A 17,412-nucleotide genomic window follows, 5' to 3' on the forward strand; every position below is an offset into this window, starting at 1 on the left:
CCCACTATTTCATGTGCTAGGAGAAGGCAAAAATCTTGGTAGACAAAACACTGGTCTAGGATATTTGAGTTCATTATGTGACTCCTCCAGCCACATTAGCTTCAATCTTCTCATTGTTAGACTAAAGGCATAAATGCATATACATATAAATGAACTATATCCAAATTGAAATCTATCTAAAGTAAACTTTTCATATGGAAGAGAAAGGGTAGAATGTTTCATTCTATTGCTTTCTCTAATTCATAGGTTACAGAAAGAAATTCAATACTCAAGGAAGTTGTCTCACCTTTCGAAGGCCTCACTGTGAGGCCTTTGCTACCACACTGTCTCCATGTTTATTGCCTATAGCTCCCTTCCTCCCCAAATAAGGAGGGTGATAATAATCACTCCCTCTACTTGAAGGGCCACTGTGAGGATAGAGTGAGGCAGTGCCTGTGAAAGCATTTTAATCACAATGCATTATGCAAATGTAATGTATAATTACTATTATTATCCCCCAGCATTTCAAGCCTTAAGCTCTTTATGTGTCTCTTGCTTCTCCATCCATAAAACATTTCACTTGTATGTCCTGTTGGACATAAAAGGAGGCAAAATAATATTCATTATGCTTTTCTAAGATTTCTGTTTCAACAGTTCTCCCTTTAAGAGTCATAATTTATAATTTAAAGAATTGGAATGACTTTTCATCCTGGTGTAACCCTTGTTTTCCTGGAGTATTTTTTCCCAAAATAATTTTAGATGATAGTTTATGTGGACACTTCATGTCTTTTTCAGTGTCTCCTCCACATGATGAAGTACTAGAGGTGAGGGGGAGCTCAGGAGTTTAAGCCACTTCAGTCATTCCAGTAAGGCAATGTCTCTGACATATAAATGAGCTCTAAACTCTATCAAACTCAAATAACATTTGCTCTAGCACACTTAGACGCAAACCATTGTTCCATAGAGTGATAGTTAAAGAAGCAATGCTTGCTTTAGTTGGTTTTGTATGTTTCTTAGTACAACTATATACCAGTGGCCATCAAATTTATTTTCTTTTCGATTCTCCCTACACCTTTTCATGTGCAAGACAGTCTTTGAGAGTCCTGATGCAACAACAAATTTTGCCAAATTTTTTTCACTACCTCCACCTTGGTAAAGAAACTCACCACTAGGGTGTTGAGTAGATTCAATATGTAGCTTCAATATGCTTCTCTTGTTACTGCTATCACTTAGGCAACACATACATCTTGCTGCATAAAATAAAAACTCCTGTTTTTTGGGAAAAAATTTAAAGCAACAAAACATATGAACAAAGATGAATCAAAGAAGCAGTGTGACATGATACAATCTGCAATAATTTCCATAGGAGATCAAAGTGCTCTGAGAATGCAGGGAACGGGGCTTGAGTAAAGATGGTTGGGGCATGCTTCCTGAGAGAACAGCAATCAAGCCAGCCTGCCTAAGAGGAAGTAAAAGCTTTGAGAAGAAGTCACACAATAATTGGTTATCTAATGCCAAATTATCAGCTGCGAAAACCACACAGGTAACATACAGACAGAGCAGGTTGTAGTTAAGTATTTTAATATGTGTGTATTTATGTATTACAACAATTAATGGAAAAAAGAGTGCATGACTTTGAAAGAGAGTAAAGGCATGGATACATACCGATATGGAAGAGTTTGGACCAAGGAAAGAGAAGGGGGAAATGATAACATTATAATCCTAGAAGCTAAAAAAGAAGGCAAAGTGCAGTTACAAATACTCAAGTACTTTGAGTAAATCCAGGCAAGCAGAATAGAATGCATAAATCTAGAGCAGGGATCAGTTTGAGATGTATTAAGTTTTCAAAACATGGGACTAGTTGAAACAGGATACAAAACCCTTTGCTTTGTTGCCAATGCAGGAATTTGCACAACAGGAAGAACTGTGTGCTCACAGGCACATTGAAACTTTCTCCAGTGTTATAATTGACTTTATAATACTACACCCATATTACATGTTCTTATCTTAGATATGCAAATATTTGGAAGACATCCTCCATTACTCATTGAACACTAAGCTCCTCAAAGCCACTAACATGTTAATGTCTTCCATTAACATATTAGTGCTCCTTTATTATTTGGTGCTGAGCTAGAAGCAAGGAATATAGAAACACAACTTCAGGAATTTAGAGTAGAGCCAGGCGGTGGTGGCGCACGCCTTTAATCCCAGCACTCAGGAGGCAGAGGCAGGCAGATCTCTGTGAGTTTGAGGCCAGCCTGGTCTACAAGAGCTAGTGCCAGGCCAGGCTCCAAAGCTACAGAGAAACCCTGTCTCGAAAAAAAAAAAAAAGGAATTTAGAGTATAGAAATGACTAGGGTTCAGTGCACCAAGCAGACAATAAAACAAGAAGGTAACCTACAGAAAGTAGTAAGTGTTGAGGGGGGCAGAAAGAGGAATTTAGGGTTTTTGGCGGAAGGAACTGAAGAGGTAGAAAGTCTCTGGTGGCTGCTCACCTGCTTCTCTGATCTTTCGGGTTCTTACCCCAATATCTGATTCCAGATTTGTATTAATAAAACAAAATAGTTAAGGCTTCACATAAATGCAAGTCATTGGTGTAGGAGGTCCTTCTGTTTATGTATTGCTTTCATTGGTTAATCAATAAAAAAACTGCTTGGCTTGTTAGAGCAGAACTTAGGTAGGCAGAGAAGACACAACTGAATTCTGGGAGGAAGAAAGCAGAGTCACAGAACAGCCATGGAGTCACCAGAGGAAAAGAGATGTGCCGACTCTTTCCCGGTAGGCCACTGCCACGTGGTGATACAGATTAATAGAAATGGGTTAAATCAAGATGTGAGAATTAGCCAATAGAGGCTGGAGATAATGGGCCAGGCAGTGATTTAATTAATACAATTTCTGTGTGGTTATTTCAGGTGTAAGCTAGCCAGGCGGCCAGAACAAGGGGCCCGGCTCCCTTCAATAAGTCATATGTAGGAAAAAGGGTTAACACCAATCACCTATGCAATTGAAAATGTTCTTGGAGGTCTTATCAAAGATATTCATCTAATTTCTGTTCTATCAATCTAATGCTATAGTCTGAAATTTAAGAATTTTCTTTGAAGAAGCCTTATTATCATTTACTGTGCTTTTGGTGAGTTTTTTTTCTTTTATTTTAAACACAATCTCATGTGAAAAATTACAGATATGGATAATGTCCTCTGAATCCACTTATAGCACCCAACAGGATGTCTTTAAATGGGTGCTTGCAGGTGTGTCCATAAAGTCTACCATTTCAACCGGCATTATTACGGTTTTCCATTGAAGACTAGTTTACAAGAATAGTTTAAACATACAGGGGCTTGGGGAGTGAACTACAGCAATCACTCCTGATTTAGACCTGAAGAGGAATGCAACCTTGACTGGCTTGATGGAGCCTCTCTCACTTGCCACAGAGTTGGAATTATAACTACATTAAACCAATGTGAGGCTTTTTTATTGAGTAAGATCCCTCTCATGTTTCCCCAAATTCATCTTTCCAGTATCTTTTCATACCAGTGTAATCACTTAGCCGGAGAAATACCGGAGATGTATACCTTAAATATCAGCTGAAATTAACTAACTTACCTGGTGAGGATTAAATATAATAAACATCATAATTCATGGGTTTGTTTGTTTGTTTGTTTTTGGAAAGCTCGTTCTCCACAAAATGTTTGTAACTGTTATTTTAATTGGTTACCTGTCATTTGGAGTCTTCCATCTCACTTTGTGGGTGATTATCATCTGTTTTCTCTTAATTAGTTTCAAGTTATATCTCATTTTGCTAAATCCCCTCATTTCTATCTTGATCTCTCATAGTGAATCTCCCTGTAGCAGGTTCTAACAGAGGTTTGGTATGGAAGGCTAGGATAAAATTGATACAAATAAATTTCTTTTAAATGTTATGTTAGGGCTGCTGAGATGGTTCTGTGGGTAAGGCACACCTACTGAACCTGACAACCTGAGTTCATCCTTATGACCCAGAAGCTAGACAGGGAAAGCTGACCCTCTGCAGTCTCTGTCTCTCTCCGTGTCTCTCTGTCTCTGTCTCTCTCTCACACACACACAAAACTTAATAAAAATAGTTAAAAATATTAATATTATCCAACTCATTATGGAAGCTGTTCTGGCACAGCAGAAATCTCTGACATTCACTCTGACATTCTTAGAAATGCTCTCTGTGTCTTCCAAGGCTCTCTTCTCTTTTCCCTGGGTTTTGTAAGACCAAGAAAATGGCTTTGTATCTGTGATAATTCCCTTCATCTTTTCCCTCCAGTGATTGTAAACTTGCAACTGAAGAAAGTGTGTTCTCATTTTTTGTTTGGTTTTCTAGAGTTGGGATGAAGGTAGAAAGCAGTGTAATCTAAGCAAGTACTCTGCCACTAACCTACACATTCACTCTCTGTTCAACTTTAAAAAGACAATCTTCCTTCACCTAGGAGGATAAATAATGTTGGGATTTCTTTCAATTCTTTTTTCTTCATAGTAGTGATCCCTTGCCAGTCAGCATGGTGTATTAGGCGCAACAACTCTCTAAGACTGAAATCTAACCAGGCACTTATTATTTTTAATTATTCGCTGTTTGTTTCTCTTTAATCCTTTTCAGAGAACAACTTGACTTCCAGACCTCAGCTTCAGGGTTTTTTATGAGATTACCCCACCTGCTTTTGAAATGCCATCTCATAGTGTTCAGAAGCACACCCTGAACTTTAAGTCAAGCTGACTTACTGGCAGTTCTTGAAATGGGTCTCAGGAGCTCATGCTTCCAGACCTTTATGGGCTTTGTGCGTGCTTCTCCCTCTGCTGTCCCTGCCTCTCCTAGGCAAACTTCATCACTCAGTGTTGAAGAAAAGATTTCTGGCATTTTCTGAATTTCCCAGATGAGTCAAGCATCCTCCTGCACTGCCTTCCTAAATGACACAAATGACATTATCAAAGCTTTCTCTCTTGCCTCTCCTAGAAATAGCATAGATAGGGCATTTCTGTGTACAAAGGTATTATCATTAATATCACCATCATCATTGTTATTATTGTTGTTGTTATATTAACATCCTGATTTATGAACTTCAACTACTTTGCTTTACTAATCATATTTCAGTAACTGATCTCTTAAGCTCTTTACATAAAGCTCCACTGGGTTTTCTGCTGTTTGCATATAGCATACTACCTCCCATGTTTGCTAGGTTTTTCCTTCTGCTTAGTGTGCTTTAGCCAAGCTGAACTCAAGGCAGGGACATAGGGATCCTTCAGGTTTCTTTCTTCTGTTACCCAAACACGAATACCTTCCAGTATTACTCTTTCTAGTTGACCAGATAGGTTCATTCTATTGTCTGTCATGCTGTTGGTAGCCTTGCTCAACTTTACACTGTGACTAAATCTAAGTAATTTAAGGTCACTATTGGCTGTAGAGTTCAAACTCACTGAGAAAAGAAAAATTCTGTGTGCCTTTGGCAATCTTCTAGCTCTAAAGTCAAGCATGATGGATGGTAAATAGCAAGACCTCCCAAAATATTGACAGACTTAACAAATAGCACTGACTATACACTTCTCATTGGTTGATGTGGGATTCTCCTCTGTGTGTTGTGAATAGCATTGGTTAATAAAGAAACTGGCTTGGCCTAATAGGGTAGAACAGAGCTAGGTGGGAAAAACTAAACAGAATGCTGGGAGAAGGAAGGCAGAGTCAGGGGTGAAGACAGGGAGCACCTGCCAGAGACAGCCATGCTGAAACCTTACTGGTAGGCCATAAGCCTCATGGTTAAATATAAAATAATAGAGATGGGTTTATTCTAGATGTAAAATCTAGCTAGCAATACACTTAAGTAATTGGACAAGCAGTGATCTAATTAATACAGTTTCTATGTGGTTATTTCAGGAGTCTGGGCAGCCAGGAAACAAACAAGCGGCATTCCTATAACAATTGGTTCTTTTTCTTCTGTAACTATACAGATCTAATATGCATATGAGTATAATATCATTATTGTTGTACCAAGAAGTTTCTTACTATAAGAATTTAATTTGTATGTTTGATAGTGTTGATTGCCAACATGACAAGATCTAGACTCACTAGGGCGCTAGGATTCTGGACATGCCATTGAAGGATGAGCTTAATTGTACTAACTGAAGTTGGAAGACCCACAAATTGCAAGTAGCATTATTCTCTGGATTTGGGAACCTGGGCTACATAAGTGGCTAGAGCGTTGAACACCCACTTAAATTCATTGTTCTCAATTCCTGTGGATAGGATGCTCTTCAAACTGCTTCAAGATCTTGCTGGCTTGACTTCATTGGCATTATGGACTGTACCCTTGAATTGTGAGGCACAACAAACCCTTTTGTTTTTCAGTTGCCTTTGCTGAATATTTTATCAGAGCAACAGGAAAAGAAACTAAGATAATGTGTGAATGTGAATATAAAATCAACAAGGAAAATAACAGATATAATCTCATAAAACAGAGAATTATTTTAACATAACTAAAAAAAAGATAATATGATTTGAGTTCTAATACCTAAGTCTGATTAAGCCTGCTGTCAATCAGAGTATCAGAAGAGTGGAATTATGTCATGACAATGACTTAAGCTCAGGAAGTCTTAGTCCTCTCACTATTGTGGTGATGCAAAGCAATGAAAGCTGTTTCCTTGTAGATGCTGACATTGTAGCTTCTGTTGTGTGTGGTAGAGACTAAAGGATGTACGATCCTACTGTGAAAGTCCCAGAAGAACAAACACCTAGAACAACACACAGTGAATTTCTACTCCTAACTGGAGAACAGCAACAAAACATGTATTAATTTCTAACAGAGTCTAAGGAAACTGTACTCTGGAGATTCAACTTTTGCATTATTGACTTCCAAGTAATTCAAATTACAGATATGAAATGCTTTTATGTTTTGATTTCTTCAATATTCATATTCCAAGTTCAACCCAGAGACTGCTGACTCCTGCTTCCTAGTCTTCCGCATTCTGGTAGTCCTTTTTAGATGCTCAACTTGTCTTTCGTGATCAGTAGTGACAGAATGATGGCCTGGCATTTCTTATGTTGCTATAAAAGTTTTGATTTTAATCACTTTTGGAAATACGAGTATCAGTTTCTGAACATCTATAGAAAAGACCTGTAGGGATAAGCCCCGCCGCTCATATTACAACAGAATGGCGCCCAGACGTGTGGACAACTGTATCCACAGAAAGCCTGAGAAAGCTTGGGAAAGAATAAAGCATGTTTTCTTGGTAGCAGCGATTTTTCGGGTCTGCTCTGCTTGCTAGAGGCAAGCAAGCACTCTCATCTAAGAGAGGCTTCCTGACTCAGCTTTAGCTGCAAATCCCTGCAGCTCATTAAGAGGTCCTGCCACAAAACACTTAAACAGTGTTGATGAAAAGCTGAAAGCATACTTTTCGGTTTTCAGCCGTAGCAGAAAAAAAGCTGCGCCATTTGAAAATGCTGGCTTTCTGGGCCATCCCGCCAGGGCAAACTCTGACTGTTTGAGGCAGGAGGGCCGGCTACAGAGAGAGGACTTGAGTGTTGTCTGTTGTAGCTCGCTGGCTGGCAGGGACCTTGAAACGCCATAGAGTTGTGGCTATAAACATGGCTGCAGCCTGTATATCCGCCATGAGGCTAGAAAGCTAAGGAATGGACTGGATCTAGCTGGCAAAGCCATGGCTTTAATCCCACCCATACTGCTAAGTAATTTAAAGGCTCATGTGGTCAGAAAAAAAGAGATATATACAGTAAAGAGAGATTCAAAGACAATGAAAATTTCTAAATGGTTTATTGTGTGTTAAAAATATATGCAAGCTAAATGTTGAAGTTCTTAAAGTAAAAAAAAAAGGAAGAGAGTTGTTGTGTGTGGTAGTACACACCTTTAATCCCAACACTTGGAAGGCAGAGGGAGATTGACCTCTGTGACTTCAAGGTGTGGTAGCACACGCCTTTAATCCCAGTGCCTAGAAGGCAGAGACAAACAGATCTCTGTGAGTTCAAGGTATAGTAGCACATGCCTTTAATCCCAAATGCCTGGGAGGCACAGACAGGCAGATCTCTGAGAGTTCAAGGACAGCCTGGTCTACAGAGTTATTCCAGGACAAAGATACAGAGAACCTGTCTCAAAAAGCAAAAAATAAAAGTAAAAATAAACGAAACAGAGTTAAAATAAAGCCATACAAAGATGGAAAATAAACAGAGAATCTTGATACTGTGTGCTATTTTGCTCTCTTTGAATTGTTTGAATACTGAGAAAAGAGCAACAGCTGCTAAAAGATATTTGTTTATAAATGCTGCTGAACTAATCCAACATAGATATTTTGAAAATGCCTTGACTTTGAAATTTGGATCTAAGGACATGATGCTTTGGAAAGGAGTTTCTTATTTTGTTTTCACAGAGGATGAGGCCCTGTTCATTTCTTCTATTCCAATATGGTATGATGGACCATGCCCTCCTGAAGGGTTGCTGTGAACATCTTCAGAAAATTGCTTCGCTCAACTGCCAACTGAGATGAAACTAGCATACAGGTTATACCATGAAAGACCCAATTAACGATGCCCCCATTCGGCAGGAAGCAGTTTGGAGAGAAAAAACTGCGCCCATGTTCCCAAATATGGTTTATAAACGTTCTTTAACATTTAAAGGGGGATATTATATAGAAATGAATAATTTGTATTAGTATAGATTTTGCTTTATTGATAGAGATTTAAGGTCAATTTTGTTATATGTATATGCATATTTCTGCTATTGATTAAGATATTGTGATTGTGTAGTTCATTAAAAAATATAATGTATAATTAAGAAATATAGGTTAATGGATAGTCATCAGTAATAGTCAAGCTTGTAGTCATGTTAGTTAGATTTTCTAGATATATAGAGATACATTTCAGTTAGATAGACATTCTTCATATCTTTCAAAGACTGCAGAATATGGCATTTAATGTTTTAATAACTTAGGACTTTTCATGACAATGAGACACTCTGCTCCTGGCAGCACCAATCTACTTCAAGAAGAAGATGGGCATCGAAGAGTATCCTTATGGTGTTTGATAGCCATTTGGGCAAGAAACTGTTCTTGCCTGGACTATTGCATAAACTGGACACAGAGAACCCACAGAGAGAGGACTGCTAAACTTGCCTAAAGGTGAGATGGTCTTTCGGGTTTCCTGTTTCATGAAAGAGTCTGCAGATATTCTTCAGGACAAGCAGATAGTGACTGCCTTTGTAATTTCCTGCTTTGTGGAAATGTCTGCTGGAAACTATGGACCTGTAGGCCAAAGATGGATGCCCCAATGGTACAGAGGAACTTTGGGTGACTGTACAGGCAGCGAATTGTCTCTGTCATTTCTAGAGTTTTGAAAATTGCTTACTTTTTGTTTGCTTAGGTAATATTGTATTCTTCGGGAGTCTTTGATTGAGTTGAAGAATAGATAGATAGTTATACTTATAGTTTTCCATTGTTATGATAAAAGATAAAATATATATAAATATTGTAACTGTAATTCTTGCTTGATAACTGTTTTGTTATATGTAATTTTGCTATGTTAAAGTTAAAGCCTTCCTTTTTTTGTTTTAACAGAAAAAGGGGAAGTGATGTGGGAGTGTCGTATATCAATCTGTTGATTTCATTGGTTAAGCAATAAAGAAACTGCTTGGACCTCATAGGTTAAAGCATAGGTGGGTGGAGTAAACAGAACAGAATGCTGGGAGGAAGAGGAAGTGAGCTCAGACTCAACAGCTCTGCTCTCTGGAGCAGAGACGCCATGCTCCTCTCTCCCCGGCAATGATGAGATAGCTCTACTCTTTGAGACACACGCGATGAAGCTCTGACCCAGGATGGACATAGGCTAGAAGCTCCCTGGTAAGCCACCTTGTGGGCTACAGCAGATTATTAGAAATGGGCTAGTCCAGGTGCGAGAGTTAGCATAAATAGGCTAGATAGAAATGGGCCAAGCAGTGTTTAAAAGAATACAATTTGTGTGTTGTTATTTTGGGGCATAAGCTAGCCAGGCCCCCGGGGTGCTGGGGACGCAGCCCCACCACTCATATTACAACAAAGACCACATGCTAATAAAGCAAAATTGCCTCTAACCAACAGTAGCAGAAGACTTGAATATAAAAACAACACATGGGATATATTCTCAAAAAATTTATTCAACTATTGCTCAGATCTTATGTGTCCTCATCCCTTGAGAGTTCAGCTTTCTGAGTAACCTGAACTAGTGTCTTGCAGCCCCTTGAAGCTTGGCTCATCCCAGGTTCCTAACCCACAGGAACAGTGTCATTCTGTCTGTTACTGTAAGCTGGTTGGGTTTCCAGTAGTGTGCTACAGATAATTAACACAAGCATCAAACAGAACTATTTTGTGCATTGCACACCTGCTTCACAGCATCTTCACAAAAATCCAGTATCTGGTAAACAGTGGTACATTTATATGTGTCAAGAAAAGAAGGAAAGATGGCAGAAGATAACAAGAAGTAAGGAATGGTAGGAAGACACCCTTGCAGATGTTTTGGTCATATATCTGTGGCTATGATGCATTTTAAGAATGAAAATGTTCTGTCCTGAACTAGAACTCGACATTAGGATAGACATCTGGACTGTAACTTCTGACTTCTCCCGTTGATAGATACATGGTTTATTTACTGAACATTGACTTTTTAAAGTGGTTTCTAGATACTTCTCTTGGCTTTCAAAGTTTTCTCTGATGAGTCTTTAACTCATCCAAGAAGTTTATTCTTTAATTCCCTTCAATTATTATACTGTTCGATCAAGATCTTTCATGTTCAAACATCCAAGTTTCTCAACATTTCTGGGAAAAAGAGCTAGACATGAGCAATTATTTAATTGCTCACCTGTAGTTCAATTTTCCATGGCTCATTTTCTACTGAAGATAGCCACAAAACTTATTCTAGGGTCTGTGAATTTAAGAAATGTTTGGAACAATTTGGGAATATTTCTCTTGGATAAAATTTAAGTTGAGGACAATATATGAACTACTTGCAAATATTTCAAACATCTGTGTACCAGAAAAATAGACTAACTTCCTGAATGCTAGGCTTAGAGACAGTAAGAAATTTCAAAACAACATATTCCAGATCAATATAAATCAGAAATCCATAGCATATTTGAATAAAATGTGCCCTGACTGGAAAAACATGTGTTCTGTATCACCAAAGATGGGTAGACAGGTATCTACTTACTTCTTCTTCTTTTTTTTTTTCTTACTGTGGGCTTCTATAACAACAAACGCTAAACAGTGGCTTCTAGCAACAGAGATCTGTTTCTTGCCTGTGTAGAAGCTGGAATGACAAGGTCAAGGCAGCAGCAGACCCCATGGCTGGTGGGAGTGATGTGTGGATCACAGGTGGCATCTTTCCACTGTGTTGTTAGATGGTGGAAGGAGAATATAAGCTCATGTTTATGAGGATTTTAATCCACTTCACAAAGGCTCTCTTCCTTGATGTTTCCCAAAGGGAAAAGATCTTCACTAACCCCACATCCAACAGGGGTCTGATCTCCAAAATACACAAAGAACTCAAGAAATTGGTCATTAAAAGAATACATAATCCAATAAAAAAGAATGGAGTACAGACCTAAACAGAAAACACTCAACAGAGGAATCTAAAGTGGCTGAAAGACACTTAGGGAAATGTTCAACATCCTTAGTCATCAGAGAAATGCAAATCAAAACAACTCTGAAATTCCATCTTAAACATGTAAAAATGGCCAAGTTAAAAAACACTGATGACAGCTTATGCTGGCGAGGTTGTGGGGGAAAAGGAACACTTCTGCATTACTGGTGGGAATGCAAACTTGTTGAGGGAGCAGCGGGGCTGCGTCCCCGGAACCCGGCCACCTGCATGGCTTATGCCTCGAAATAATTACATGGAAACTGTATTGTTTTAAACACTGCTTGGCCCATTATATCTAGCCTTTTCTCAGCTAACTCTCACACCTGGACTAGCCCATTTCTAATAATGTGTATAGCTCACAAGGTGGCTTACCAGGGAAGATCTTAACAGGTGTCTGTCTGTAGTGGGAGAGTCATGGCAACTCACTGACTCAGCTTCTTTCTCCCAGCATTCTGTTCTGTTTTCTCCGCCTACCTAAGGGTTGGCCAATCAAATGGGCCTAGGCAGTTTCTTTATTAATTAACCAATGAAAGCAACAGATTAGAAAGAAATCACTCCCACATCACAAACTGGAACAGCCCTTTTAGATGTCAGCATGGCAATTTCTCAGAAAATTAGGAAACAACCTTCCCCAAGACCCAGTAATACCACTTTTGGGTATATATCCAAAGGATGCTCAATCATGCCACAAGGACACTTGCTCAACTATGTTCATAGCAGTATTGTCCACTTACTTCTCACTGGAGATTATCTAGGAGATTTTGCAATAATGTAACCAAAAAGAGTGAGGTCTAATTCTTTGATTCTGTACCTGTACTGAATTGGTGATCAGTTTTTTACTACAGCAGATGGACTAGAAATCCACATATAAAGGGAGTCTTCAATCTTTGATAATGATCTTACATGATTCCATTAATGGCATTACTCATGCCTATGAGAACATCTAAGCATTACCCACATTCCCAATACTTGCACTGTTTCTCATATTGGCTTCTATAGCTGATAAACCATTGAATGGAGCAAGCAGAAGTCTAATAAGAGCTTTGATTGTAAGCCCCAAGGAACCAGTTGGACTGTAGGCTTTGGGAATTTTCACTCTCTCATTTGTAACATCTCTGCTTATTTATTTGCTCACAAGTGTTTGCAATGTGTTGTGGCTTCTCATCTTGCTAATCCCATAGCTTCAATGGAAAAGATTCCTAACACCTGGAGCTCTGTGCATCAAAACGCATTCGTGTTACTTTTTCAATTACTGATTCCAGAACCAGTAACTGTGACCTAGGAAATGATTAGAAAATTAGAACCCTCCTTGACACATTCTCTTCTATCACAAAAATAGAGTATTTGAAGTTGTGAAGCATATCTGATAATCAGAAGTAATCCACCGTTCACTTTAATCTTTCGATCTTTTCTCTCTTTCATGATATTTAGTTATCAAAATTTATGTAGCTGTGGAAGCTATACCCAAATGTGTTGGGATTACCTACATATTTATTTTTTCCATTAGTACGTCTCACATTGCAAAGTTTCTTTTGTTTCAGAGGGACGTAATTCTATGAACAATGCCTAGTCGAGTAGCTATAAACAACCACAGGAGTATCGGTCTGACTGCAAGATTAGGTATTTAAGAAGTGCTGCCCTGAATTGCACCATCATCTCAGTGACAGAGAAGGCTCATCGCATCTTTGTTACAAAAAAAACAAATCCATGAAGCATCTCCAGCAAAGACCCCCATGAATTTGGCTAGGTGACATTTCCGTGGCTCAGCCTTCTGTGAACGGCTCCTGAACTCCAGTATAGGAGAGCATTACATTAAAGTACCGTTCACTGGCAACATCTGTGGAAAATTTTTACTGTAATTTTTACATGATTTATTGTGATGGAAAATCAGAGATTTTCCTTACTGAGGCAGTTAAGCTATTGGAGAAATGGTATAAAACAAGACTTTAGTTGTAGCTTTAATATAAAGGGAATCAAAGAATGTGGAATGATTGTAGTATACACACAGAGAAAATTAATTCCCTGAGTATTCAAACATTATGAAAATGATGGGTATAAAACATATATTTGTCTTTAGCCTCTCTTTTTAAATCACAACCCCCAAAGAAATGGATTGTTCAAACATAAACTATTTTAAAGAAATCAAAAAGTTAAAACATGACCCATGAAACTATTAATTCTGTACTAAAAACCAGACTCCTGCTATATTCTGCCTACAGAATGTTTGTTTCGGTGGAACTAGCCTGAGCAAAGAATACTAGCTACACTGGAACATCTTAATTGTGTGGCTGGCTCTAGTTGAGTCTTCCTGGTATGTGTGATGTAAGCCATTCCCTCTGGCAATTCTGGCTTCCTTGATAACTTGGGAAATAAGTGGATATGACTCAATAGTTAATTGACTTCTTGTGGACGGCCAAAGCCAGAGAGAGGAAGCTCCCTCACCTAGTTGCTGTGGAACACTATGGGAGAATTGATTTATTGCACCAGAATGTCTAGATGATGCCAGCCCCCTTTGGCCAAAATTTGCACCATAATTGCATAATTATACATATTTTGAAAGAAATGCATAGTTGGTTTTTTTTAATTTAGATTTTTTTGAATATATATATATACATATATATATATACATATATATATTTATTTCCCAAGACACCTGGAAGCAATAGTTTTTAAAATATAATTAAAATTATATACTAGATTTAACTAATTTTTGTAAATATTTAATGTTACTAAAGTTTTACCAAAGTATTTTAGATTGTCAACATTATCTGAATTTATATAGGGAAAATGATGTAAAGCATCATGCATAATAATAGCAATAGAAATATAATCTCTATTCCTTTACATAAAGTTTCCATAGTTTTGATTTTTGAAAAACTATAAAATATAAACTTTACATTAAACACAACACCTACTTTTACAAATTGTTGTCATAAACTATCTGGATAGAACCAACTAGTGTAAATCATAAGAAAAAAATCATACAGTTTCTTTTTAAAGATGGAGACAAATAGTTGGATGTGAGAAGAAAGCTAAAAGAGAAATGTTTTCCAATCTTGGGACCTGCCCTGTAAATATTCAGTCAAAAAGACTTCAAGCATAACATTTCACTGTGTTGAATACTCTTCAACTTATTATATCCTGGCTATAAAACCATGAATCCTTCAAACAATGGAAAAATGGGAAATTGAGAAGATCATAGGCCTCTGTTTGGAACCTAACCCAGAGCCTCCTTATGAATCTAACCAAAAATTTTCATGGTTTACTCTGATTATGGAATCCTTCTAGAACAAAAGAAAGCTATACTGATCCCTAGGAATATTCAGAACTTTCAGGCCTGCTAACCAATTCATAGCACTCCCCCTGCCAACCTTAGCCACATCCTACAAGCCAAACCTCCAGTCATTAGTTCTCTTGTAGAATAATGATTTTGTACACTGTGACAATGTCTTACTCTGATTGGTTTAATAAAAAGCTGCACAGCCAATAGCTTGGCAGGATTTTCAGGTCAGAGAGGATGTTGGGAAGATGAAAGTGAGTTGCCAAGAGACTCAGACAAAAACAAGATGTGCATACAGAGATTAGGTAATAAATTCACAATGCAGAAAGTAAATTAATAGAAATTGGTTAATTTAAGTTATAAGAGCTAGTTAGAAACAAGTCTAAGCTACTGGCTAAGATTTCATAACCAATAATAAATCTTTGTGAGGTTATTTGGGAGCTGGCAGGTATCACAGAAAAATCCAACTACATTCTCTTTTTCTTTTTTTTTTTTTTTTATTTTTATTTTTATTTTTTTTATTTATTTATTTATTAAGGATTTCTGCCTCGTCCCCACAACCGCTTCCCATTTCCCTCCCCCTCCCCCGATCAATTCCCCCTCCCTCATCTGCTCGAAGAGCAATCAGGGTTCCCTGACCTGTGGGAAGCCCAAGGACTGCCCACCTCTATCCAGGTCTCGTAAGGTGAGCATCCAAACTGCCTAGGCTCCCACAAAGCCAGTACGTGCAGTAGGATCAAAAACCCACTGCAATTGTTCTTGAATTCTCAGTATTCCTCATTGTTCGCTATGTTCAGCTAGTCCGGATTTATCCCATGTTTTTTCAGATTTCCATAAAGTCTACAATACCTCTCTGTGAATCTTGATTTCAATAAATCTCATTGTGATGTTAATATTGGAAAGCTATTAGTAGAACTGACTCCTGTTGATCTTAGTAAGGGCCTTACATGGTCTTGGAGAGCACTTCAACGTTCCCCTGTGATTCTTCTACTTTGCTCCATTGGTGACCAGACACTTTTGGGCTTGAAAGGGCACCCTCAGTGTAGACTACCTATAACTACAATAATTAGTGCCCTTCATGTTTCCCTTATTATTGCATTCCCTAACTTGCTGTATGGTGTCACCATCCATCAGAAAGACACAACTACTTCCTTCATTCCTGCCTTTCATTATCTTCAGCTCCATTGTACCTAGTCTTTGCCTGTCATGCCTTTATCCTAAAACAACTAGATCTGTTTCTGTATCTGGTTTCACAGTGACGCTCAGGCGTGTCTTAATAATATGTCACATGTAGGATTACACTGTCATGTCAGTTGGTTTCATTGCTTCTAGCCTTTTTATTCTCTTAAGTATTTCATCCATAGAAAGCAAATTAATATTTTAATGTAATTTTAATTAAGAATGTTTAAAATGAATGCTGCATTTACATTACCTGTCTGTCTTTCCCTCCAATTACTCCTTTTTCTTCCCAACTCCTTCTTAAGTGTGTCACATCCTTTTCTTCAATTATGTCTCTCTCTCTCTCTGTCTCTCTGTCTCTCTCTCTCTCTCTCTCTCACACACACACACACACACACAAACCTATTGAGTCCTCCACCTTGTCCTCTCAAAACTTACCCTCCTTATTTTTTCACTAGCTTGCTCACCCCAACCCAGCTTCATAATTGCTTTATGCCACACACCTTAAAGTGACATTTTGCTCCCTGTCTTCATTGTAACAACTGGAAAAAAGAAATCCAATTACACACAACTCACTGCATTGCCTTCACCTGAAATCAGGGACCTGAACAGCGTGACTGAGACATGCAAAGATTTTGACAAGTAAGCCTCTCAGATTTCATTCTTTAGCATTTTAATTGCGTGACTATCTGTGGGCTTTTGTACGTGAGTTCAGGACCTGCAGAAGACAGAAGAAACTGCCAGATTCCCCTGTAATTGCAGTCAAAGGTCGCTATGAGCCATCCTCAGTGCTACTTGGTCTCAAATTCAGGTCTTCTGAACAAAGAGGATGTGCCTTTAATCCCCGAGCCACCTCTCTAGCGAAATTGCTTGTAGTTCTTATTTCTAGCAGAAACCTTCCTATAGTCCTCAAATCCAGTTTGATTTCACTCTCCTGAATAATGATTCACATCCTTTTGATGACTTTAATTGTTTTAGTCTTCCTTTGTGTCACAGTCTCCCCAAGGAACCATGAACCAAGCATCAGAGAAGAAAACAGTCCCTACCAGGCTTCATTTAACAGTGATCTTCTGCATGTACATAGGTTAATAGTGATCATCTACATATGCACAGATAAATAGTGATCACCTGAATTACATAGGTTAATAGTGATCACCTGCATCACTTAGATTAACAATGATCTTCTGCATGTGCATTAGATTAGTGAATTGGTAGTGAATCAGAGAGTGTGTCTGGTTTAGCTCACATCTAGTTACAATGCTTCAAGCTCCTGAATACAGGTGGAAAGAATGCAGACTGAGTGAGTGATAACAATTGAGCTTCTGCCATAAAAACAGACCTTTGG

The sequence above is a fragment of the Microtus oregoni genome, unplaced genomic scaffold (genome assembly GCF_018167655.1).
Source record: "Microtus oregoni isolate MIOR12 unplaced genomic scaffold, Mior012 000030F_ref0000283, whole genome shotgun sequence".
Lineage (NCBI taxonomy): Eukaryota > Metazoa > Chordata > Mammalia > Rodentia > Cricetidae > Microtus > Microtus oregoni.